Genomic DNA, 10,491 nt, shown 5'->3' with positions numbered 1-10,491 from the left:
GAGTTTAACTAGGAGCTTGGTCCACGCCATGGGGGCCTGACAGTCGTATACTCTGTGTGCCATTCATTCTCACATTTGCAGGGTTCCTATGTCCTTTATTTCTGTCCTCCTTTTAATTTTCATCTATTTGCAGCATACTCACAGTGTCTAAACCCTATTCTTACACATCAGCTAAAATTTCATACTGTTAGTGATAAGAAGTGTGGGGACCAAGAAATATGTTGCTTTCCACCTGTGGCACACTTTGTATTTTATCATTTTGTAAAAGTCAAATATAAAATGATGTTCTAATACTGTCTGGATGAGAATACAGGGCTTCATATAAATACCCATATTTTCAAAACTGTGGTGTCCTGGTCCCCTTGTTCTTGGTCGATCTCGTGCCACTCCACTTAAGAAATCCTGTAAACGCCCCTGCTTACTTGAACACTCTTTCAGCAGTAATTTCGCAGCTGGCACAGGTGACCCACTAGAGGACGCCTTTCTCCTCTGTTGCTCTGCAGAAAAATGTCCTGTTCTGTTATTACTATTTACCCGGCATGTTATCAGCAGCCACCGGCAGCACACTGCGCTGCAGCGGAAAGCCCGAACAGGACGGCCGGGTAGTCCGCTGTGGCGTTGACAGCAGCTTTGACAGGCGGAAACACACCGGGAATGAGCGCTGTTTGTGGGGGGAAATCAGCAGAACGAACACCGCTAACACTTCACTGTACAATATATGAAAGATAACGCTGTAAGCCGGCGTGTCTCCTCTGAAAATCCTCTGAAAAGTCCGGAGATGTGCGCGATATGTTGTCTGCAGACAGACCGTGACTGCAGGTGAGCCGCCGATCGCCCTGATGCCGCAGTTGTTGACCGATTGTACGGTGTCACTGCTAATTAACGCTCCTATCTCTCATTAATTCCATGGAGGAATGGAGGCGATGCAACGTTTAATTAATTCCCGCATTATTTGTGGCAGCATTGATTTGGGCTGCAGAGGTCAGGTGGTGTCCGTCATAAGCAGTGCAAAACAGCTAAGCAGCATAGTCTACATATATCATGACTGTGGTGTGAGGGGAATAATGTTAGTCTGTCTACTGTGGCAACTTGCATGACATAAGGGACACCTGTGGAGACACATGTAAAACGTTGTAAGAGCTGCCCCATGGCTGCTGTTGTGTTGTGGGTTGATCTCCTTCCGTCTGCAGTCATTTCGTGCGTCTTTGTGACTATCCTTTTTCTCGATTGCATCTCTTTTTGGTCATTTTGTGTAGGTGCTTTGCATATCATCGTTGTTTAGTGCGTTGTTGTGGTCATTTCCCTCTGTTTTTCTCTGTCTTCTTGTCGTTGTTTTGCAGGTTTTTGTCTTCTTCTTCTTCTCTTATTAAATCCGTGATTGATTTGATGGTTTTGTGTTTTTTGGGCTTTGTTTTATGCGTTCTTGTAGGTGTTTAATCTCTGCAACAGTTTGTCGTTTCTTTGCACACCCTTTACTTCTCATAGCTTTTACCTCTTTGTATTTGTTTTTGGTCTGTGTGTATATATATATAATATATATATATTATCTCTGTGTGTATGTTGTGTCTCTTTTTGCCTCCATGAGGCTTTTTGGAAGCTCTGATTTCTTTGCAGTGTTTTCCTTAGTTATTGTATCTCTACGTGTCTCTTTAACATCTTTTGTTACCTACTTTAATTGCTTTCTGTGTATTTCTCGCTGTTGCATAATTGGGCATTTTTGTCTATTTTCTTGCTAATCAGTGAATTATGATATATCTCTCTTTGGCTGTCCCTCTCTCACTCACATATACACCTTTACATTACACCTGTGAAAATGGAGAAAATGGATAGATTAATGGAGGCCAGAGAATGTTTTTTTGTCCATGGCAGCAGCTTAATGGTTCGAAACGTTTTTGGATTTCCAAAAAAGTTTCAAACTATTATGCTGCTGCCATGGACAAAAAAACCACAAACAAATAACCCATCTGCTTGTTATCACTCCTATCAGCAGATCCAGTGCCAGATGCATACTGGTTATGGATGTGCTTGTCCTATTTCCTCCCATTTTAGGTTCATTTTGAATGATTTGAGTGTGTTTGTTAGTGTGTGTGTGGCAGGGAGTGAAAGAAGATGGAGCCTCACAGGATTTGATTATCTAGCCAAAATGATTAGGTTTGCTTTAATGAATGCTGTTAGGAAGTAGCCACTGCAGAAAGAATGAGTCATATTATTGATTGCCACTTGCTCCTTCTCCTCCTCCCTCTCTCTCCCTGTGTTGTCGTCCATCTATTCACTCTTCCTTCTCTTTTTCTTTATGTCATCTCTAGATATTCACATTATCACTTCCTTTTTTTCTTGTCATTTTCTCCTCCTCTGTTTTAATTTTTCATTTCTTTTAAAGGATATGCCACATTCCCTCCCTGTCCGATGTCTACAAAGATTTAATGTGAAGTGTCATGTAGCCAGAGTGACAGTTGCATACCAGTAAGGAGGGAAGAGAGTGGCTGGGGAGTCTTGGAAGAAGGGGGAGGCTGGATGGGGGTCTTGTCACGAGATGCCACGTCATCACAGTGTGTGAAATCTATTTTTAGCAGCGTAAACAGAGGGATTCCAGCCCACTGATCATGGCTTTGCAGTCAGGGCTTTGAGGTGGGAGACTGCCAGAGCGTGAGATGCTGGATGTGAATGAACAACACCTGTATTAAGCCCTTTTTGTCTGCCTCCACCGTCACTCCCCTCCCATCACCTCGGCCTGTCATAATGAACACTGCACACTGCACTGTTTTGCTTTACATGCATTCACATGCAACATCCTTTATGTTTTTGACTGAAAAATCTGTCTCAGTTTTTTTTCAGCACTGCAATCACACAGTGATGAATCTACCATCACTTGCTTCCATTTTTGTGCACACACACTCAAGCCCAGGGATTATACGAGCACACAGTTGCCAATATCCCTGGCTGTTTTGTAACTAACTATGTTGTCTGGCATGGATTTATCAGTTTCTTTGCCTTGCAGAACCATAAAAGCACAAACATAAAGGAACAATCCAAATGCATTTGATTTTTATTACCAGGAACACAGTAAAGTGTTTTGCCAAACAGCAATAGAGACAAGCTGAGGGACAGAAACCAATGAATAAATTGGACATAAAATAATATAGAACCAGTTGCTACTTTATTAACAAATAAACATGTACCATTACAGAAGCCATTTTAGTTTTGATTTTAGTTTTTTTAGTTTACTAAAGTCATGCTGGTGAAATGTGAGGACTTTTACTCAGAACTATTTCTGTATCCTGGTGTTAGTATTTCCACTGACATAAAAAAAAAAACCCCTATTATTACACAGCTGACACAAACACACATATAGGAAATATTCAAAGTAGCCTGACATTGTTAGGGTTTACAGTGAATTGATGGTTCCCTGAACACATCTGAGACCAAGTTGGCGGGCTAGAGAGGGGGGATTGTTCTGGGAATTGAAAGCACTCAGACTAATTAACAGTCCCCCCAGCTTTGTTCAGATCTAGTGAGGCGTTATGTCCTCGTTAAATATTCACACAGGTTCAGGGGTACGAATGAGACACAGAAAAATCAATAGATTTTCGATACACTCTGCTACTTAGTTAAGAGTAGTCTCTGTGAATCAGTTTTCTCAAAGCATACAATGAACATTCTGTTTTGCATTTGGCATAAATAAGGATTGCAAGACAGAATGTGTACAGGGTGGCTGTAGCTCAGGTGGTAGAGCAGGCCATCTACTGATCGGAAGGTTGGTTGTTTAATTCCTGGCTCCCCCAGTCTGCATGCCTTGGGCAAAATGCTAACCCCCCACTTGCTCTCCAATGCACTGACGAAGCATAGGGTGTGTATTTGTATGGATGAGTGTGGCGTATTGTGTAGAGTGCTTTGAGTACTCCAGGAGAGTAGAAAAGCGCTATATAAGAATCAGTCCATTTACAAATTACAGCTGTTTTGTTATATAGATTGAAATGTATTTTTTACTGTTCTGTCTTATTTTCCTTTGGCCTTTTATCTCCTTAAATCCTCCTGTTGTAATAAATGCCTGTTACTACTTGGATGAGGTTGTTAGACCAACTAAACACCAAGAAAAATAATTCCCTATCCAAGGTGCCTTGGTGCCTTTAGGGTGATCCTGTGGGTTCCATGATTGTGGATACAAAAGAAGGCTTTTACCACCTGGTTGGACTAGATGAAAAGTTGGAAGTAACATCTGGAGCTGAACAAAAGCAAATGCACAACTGGCAAGAACTGCAGTTCCTCTAGCAGCCACTAGAGGCTGACTCGAAAAGGGAGTTGATTGCCATAGACTCCCATTACACAAATGTCCAACTTTACAGTATTAAAACACATGTTTACAGTCTGGTACAAATGCTTTATGGGTAGTTTACTCCTTCATAAAAACTCAGAGTGGGGTGAATTTGCTTTAAAACATAGTTAGGGCATTTATTGCTGACTGTAAATAGTCCCAAAGTCTGCTAGAACAACTGTGCATCACTGAATTGGACACCTTTACTGTAAATGGTTTTGCATTCTGGAGCTGTGTAATGGATTATATGACTAACATTAAGGCTTGCTTGTGGTAGAAGTTTGTGCTTCAGTTTTGGTGATTGATTATTTTATTGGTCTGTTACCTAGCCCTAATCTGCTGATATGTCTGTCTCTGAGTTGCATCTGTACAGCCTATCCATGCAGTTTCCCAACCAAGCTTGCTAGCACAGCAATTTTTTATCCATATGTAGACACTTCTGGTTTGAAAAACAAAAAACAACTTGATGGTGGCTAAAAGACAAATGTTGAGTCTGGTCCTGGTGGCTACGTCCATGTTTTATACAATGAATGCATAAATGTCTGGAGAAAATTTCAAGTTGGGAGTATGACATCGTCCAAAATGTGTTGGTATGCTGAAACATTAACAGACTGCCTGATGGAGAGGCAGGATTCATCAATCCAGAGAGCTAATTTGAAGCCCACATGAAGTCTGGAGGTCTGTAGCGGCTGACTGCAGGAAATTGGTGGCCCCTGCGCACTATGTGCTTCAGTGTCTGCCGACTTCAATTTGTTATTATACCTCTAGCAGACTGTGGAATATGTAGGAGTGAGGAAATTTCATGACTGGACTTCCTATCACAATATCCACGCTGGAATTTACTTCCATGATTAATGAAATAGTCATAGCTCATGGAAGTGATTGGAACACCTGAATACAATGATTTGGATTGGCAATATAGTGTAGGTGTGATCTCTGTCCTACCTGCTACTGCTGCTCCGTGTCACCCCAACTTCAACATATTAGTCAGCCTCTAAAGCTTGGAGGTGGGTCAAATGCTAATGGCCCTGTACCGAGGTATACCATCCTCTTCCCTTAATCTGTAGGCTTTCAAATCTTAACAGCAACCTTGCACTTCTATTTTCTTTTCTTTTTTAGTGATGTCTGTGATCACCCGGCTACCCCCTCCAGAGCCTTTCACTCTCTATCTGCAAGTAAGCCGCAAATCAACTTCTCACTAGTTACTGCTCTCCCTACACTCTCCCACTGTCCTGATGCACATCCGGGAGGGGATAAATGGAAGACTGCATTCAACGCAGCACACCTAAGTCATTTCGAATATCTGGTTATGTTGTCTCACTAATGCCCCCTGTGGTTTTTCAGACACTAGTTAATGATGTATTGAGGGACACCCCTCCTGGAAAATTGGTTATATTTCAAGGTAGAAAAATGTGAGTTCCACTTTCCTTCAGTAACCTTTTCTGGTTATATTCTGGCAGGAGACGGGTGAAGACCGACCCAGCAAAGATTCAAGCAGTGAATGAATGGCCCACTTTCGCTAACTTATACCGTCACTTCATTCGGAATTACAGCTAGGTAGCTGCACCACTCACTCACTCACTCACTCACTCACTCACCATTTCTGGTCTCCTGAAGTTGAAGCAGCCTTCATTGAATTGAAACAAGGGCCACAAGCCAAGCTACAGCATTCTTCTCACGTCGCCTCACTCTAGCCAAGCGAAATTATGATGTGGGCAACTGAGAGCTGTTTGCAGTAAAATTAGCCATTGAGGAATGGTGTCACCTATTAGAAGCAGCCGAACAGCCATTTACCATTTGGACTGATCACAAAAACCTAACTTAACTAAGAACCGCCAAGAGGCTCAATGACAGCCCAGCCCATTAGCTTTTTTTTTTTATTGCATTTTCTCTATTTCTCTACTTCCTATTGCCCAGGCTCCAGAAATGTCAAGCCTGATGCCTTGTCCCGCCAGTTTGCCACCAACAATGACCCACCCGAGACTGCCACCATCCTCCCTGCCACCTTCATGGTGGCTTCATCTCCTGGGACGTCAATCCACCAGGCTCTTCAGGATGAGCCTGACCCAGGTACCAGTCTACCTAATCACTGCTATGTCCCCATTCCAGCCCTTTCAGCAGTCATCCATTGGGTTCACACCACCAAGTAAGTAGGTGTAAGTAGGACTATTTCATTAATCAAGTGTCACCACTTTTGATGGGGAACAGAAAGAGATGTTAAAGACTATGTGGCCGCCTGCTCCATCTATGCATGAAGCAAGAACGGCACTCAAGATTCGATTCAATTCTGTCACCGGCCTGCCTTCTTCCAGGAAGTCCGTAATTCTTTCAATATTTAATAGGTTTTTCAAGTCAGCCCATTTTATTGCTCTGGACAAACTCCCTTCTGCCTCTGAAACTACCAGGCTCCTGGTTGGTCATATTTTGAGTCTCCACAGTATCCTTACAAAAATTCTCCCAGACAGGAGTCCTCAATTCACTTCACAGGTCTGGTAGACCTTCTGCACCGTTCTTGGAGCCAAGGTCAGCCTCAGCTCTGGATATCGCCCACAATCCAACAGCCAGACTGAGATGCTCATCCAGGAATTTGAATTTGCCCTCCACTGTGTCACCACACTAAACCCGGTAACCTGCTCTTTGCATCTTCCTTGGGTAGAGTATGCACATAATTCACTTACCTCATCTACAACTGGTCTCTCAACTTTTGAAGCCTCTCTAGGTTATCATCCACCCCTGTTCCTTCAGAATGAGGTTGATCTCGCTGTTACTTCTGTTCAACACCACTTGCAACTCGGGAGGTGCTACTAAAGGCCGTTGTTTGAAAGCACCATTACGTGGATCGACTAAGAAGACCTGCGCCTAATTTTACTCCAGGAACATTCCCCTCAGGCAATTTTCCAACAAGCTCGCCCCATGCTATTTTGGACCCTATGAAATTGAGTCTGTCATCAGTCCTATGGCAGTTAAACTTAAACTCCCTTCATCCATACGCATAGATCCTATGTTCTACTTTTCCCAAGTCAAGCCGGTGCGCTCCAGTCCTCTGTCATCTGTTCTTCACCAATTTGTCAGCTACCTCATGGTGGTAACCAGGCCTCATTCCATGTTTATGCTATGTGCTTAACTTGATCGCTTTGTGCCTTCAGTAACCTCGTCAAGCCACTGCGTAACTCCTCGGAAGTTAAACAACTCAAATGCCTGCCAGGAGGCTGCCCGTCGTCTTCTCAGGAATATAGGAAAAGCAAGGTCCTAACCACACTCTCCCTCTGTTACTGTGCATCCACGTCTGAGATTCCCCACCACGTACTCACGTCTTGTCATTGCTTATCTCTGTGTTTATAATAAAGCTTTTGAAAACCTTAACGCTGTTCTGTTTGTGCCTGCATTTGGTCCACTCCCACGTACTGGCCTCTGGGACTCCTTGACACCTAGTCTCTTTTTATTACATCTGAAATGTAATGCTGATTTGTAGGCTTGCTTTAACTTTCTATCTTTATATTAGTAGTTTTGTACTAACTGTGTGCATTGTATGTGCTCTGATTTCCATGCTGCGTGAATTTCTCCTTTAAGCATTTCTTTCAAGTGCTTCTGTAGTATTTTATTCATACTGTTGTGTCGTGTTAATCACTAATGTAACACTTGAAGATTTGTGCTTATGTGAGCACAAAAATAAGCAGAAGTTATATTTATAGAATAACTAGAAACAAGGGGAAAACCAAACTGCACACTACCTCATACTGCTACTTTGCTCCATTTCATTTGGAAATACCACCGTTTTTTAATCTATTGTATTTATTGCAGTCTTTTTAACTCTAAATAAATTCCACGCAGAGAATAATAATGACATGAAAAACCAATAACATTATTTTCATTCAGTGGTGTAACTTGATGCATGCTCAATCATCCAGGTAAGTAAATCCCAAAAGGTTGATTCTGTTCATTTGGACATAGTGTTTTCAGTGGGAGAAACGTTTGTTCACTCATCCAAGTGACTTCTTCAGTCTCTGGAGACTGAAGCCTCAGAAATTGCAAGTTAACATCATCTCAGATTGCAGCCCAGATAAATGCCAAACAGACTTCCAGTAGCAGTCACATCAACTGTTCCGAGGAGACAACGCAAATGAGTCTTTATGATCTAATAGCTGCTAAGACACCATTACTAAGCAAAAGCAACAAATAGAAGAGATTTGTTTGGGCCAAGAAACACAAAGACTGGACATTAAACCAGTGGAAAGCTGTGTTTGGCCTGATGAGTCCAAATTTGAGAGCTTTGGTTCCACCTGCTGTGTCTTTGTGCAACATAGACAAGGTGAACGTATGGTCTCTACATGCATGGTTCCCACTGTGAAGTATTGAGGAGGAGGTGTGATGGTGCGGGGGTGCTTTGCTGGTGACAATGATGAAAAAATTGAAGGCACACTGATTCAGCATGGCTACCACAGCATCCTGGTTTGCATTTAGTTGACCCTCATTTATTTTTCAACATGACAATGACCTCCAAACACACCTCCAGGCTGAGTAAGGGCTATTTGACCAAGAATGAGAGTGATGGAGTGCTGCGTCAGATGGCATGGTAAATGGGCTGGTTTTTATATGGCGCTTTTCTACTCTCCTGGAGTACTCAAAGCGCTCTATACAACACACTGCATTCACCCCATACACACAAGCACTATTATCTATACGGTGAGCGCTTTTCTAACTATCATTCATACTCCGATGGATGCATTGGAGAGCAAGTCGGGGTTTGTATCTTGCCCAAGGATATTTGGCATGGAAACTGGGGGAGCCAGGGATTGAACCACCAACCTTCCGATCAGCAGCTCTACCTCCTGAGCTACAGCCACTATGGCCTAGCATCCATAGTCACATGACCTAAACCCAGCTGGTTTGGGATGAGATGGACCGGAGTGAAGGCAAAAAGGCCAACAAGTGCTGAGCATCTCTGGGAACTGAAAGGCTGCGTAAAACAATTTCAGGTGACTACCTCATGAAGCTCATGGAGAGAATGCCAAGAGAGTACAGTAATAAAAGCAAAGGATGGCTATTTTGAAGAATGTAAAATACAAAGCATGTTTTGAATTATTTCACGCATAATTCACATGTGTTCATTCATAGTTTTGATGCCTTCAGTGAGAATCTACAATGTAAATTGTCATGAAAATAAAGAAAAACCATTAAATGAGAAGGTGTTTCCAAACCTTTGACTGGTAGTGTATGTACTGTAGGGCAGTGGTGTCAAACATCTAAAACCTGCAGGACACCGGCCCTCGAGGCCTGGAGTTCAACACCCCTGCTGTAGGGTCAATCCATGAAAAATCACTCTGTGATTTTGAACACAGTGGGCTGAAATTTGTTGGTTTGGTCACCTTTTGTGTCAGCATTTTTTGAACCTTGGTAACTTCTTAACCATAAGTGAGAGCCACATTTAACATTCAGGACTAAAGAAAAATGTATGCAATTTTACATCAACTCCAAGTGTCAATATCTAACGATAAAGATTTAGATTTTAGGTAACCAATTAAAAGAAACTACTTTCTAAACCCTGGTTATGGCCCTGCTTCTGTTGTCCACTGTTGGCAACTCTGTGTGAACTCGAGTTTTCTGTTCTTAGCTGATGGGATTGGCACAGGCGTGGCCTTCTGCTGTAGCTCATCTGCTTCAAGATTTACTATGTTGTAGGTTCAGAGATGCTCTTTTGCATACCCCGATTATAACAACTGGTTATTTCAGTTACTTTATAGTCATTCTCCTCTGACTTGTAGCATCACTATTGTATTTTCACTCAGAAAACTGTTGCTAACTGGTCATTTTGTCTTTTTCAGATCGTTCTCTGTATACTCTAGTGATGATTAGATATTTGTGGTAACAAGCAGTTGAACACGGGTTCCTAACAAAGTAGCTGATGAGTGTATATGTCTCTGTATGTATCCAAAAGGATGTTAACAGTTCAGCTGTTTGTCAGCTGGTTAAATGACACTTTTTATGAGATCTTTCATTTCATGAAGTCGCTACAGTTGAACATGGGGCCGCATCTAAAGTTATTTTTTTATATTCAGTCTGTGGCAGTGATTAATATTCTGCCCAAAGGAAAAAATTTAGCAGTTTTCAACTTGTGTTTGTTTTGTTTGTAGCTGCAGCTCTGTGCCATTGTTTAAGTGCACTAAACAGCATTGCAAAGA

General features: G+C 42.2%; 1 protein-coding gene across 3 annotated transcripts in view; it reads left to right on the top strand.

Moving 5' to 3' along the window:
- The first annotated feature begins 532 nt into the window (after positions 1 to 532).
- Positions 533 to 10,491, top strand: part of pitpnm2 (phosphatidylinositol transfer protein, membrane-associated 2) — a 64,841-nt gene continuing 54,882 nt past the window's right edge. For 2 of the 3 annotated variants that reach the window (XM_076886745.1, XM_004566908.3), the window contains exon 1: positions 533 to 819. The gene's annotated coding sequence lies outside the window, so the exon portion shown is untranslated. Of the gene's footprint in view, positions 820 to 5,431; positions 5,488 to 5,772; positions 5,870 to 6,229; positions 6,383 to 10,491 lie in introns of all 3 variants that reach the window. The other variant, XM_004566910.4, reaches the window with a different exon arrangement.

The sequence above is a fragment of the Maylandia zebra genome, linkage group LG7, assembly GCF_041146795.1.
Source record: "Maylandia zebra isolate NMK-2024a linkage group LG7, Mzebra_GT3a, whole genome shotgun sequence".
Taxonomy (NCBI): domain Eukaryota; kingdom Metazoa; phylum Chordata; class Actinopteri; order Cichliformes; family Cichlidae; genus Maylandia; species Maylandia zebra.
This window is presented reverse-complemented; position numbering and strand designations above follow the sequence as displayed.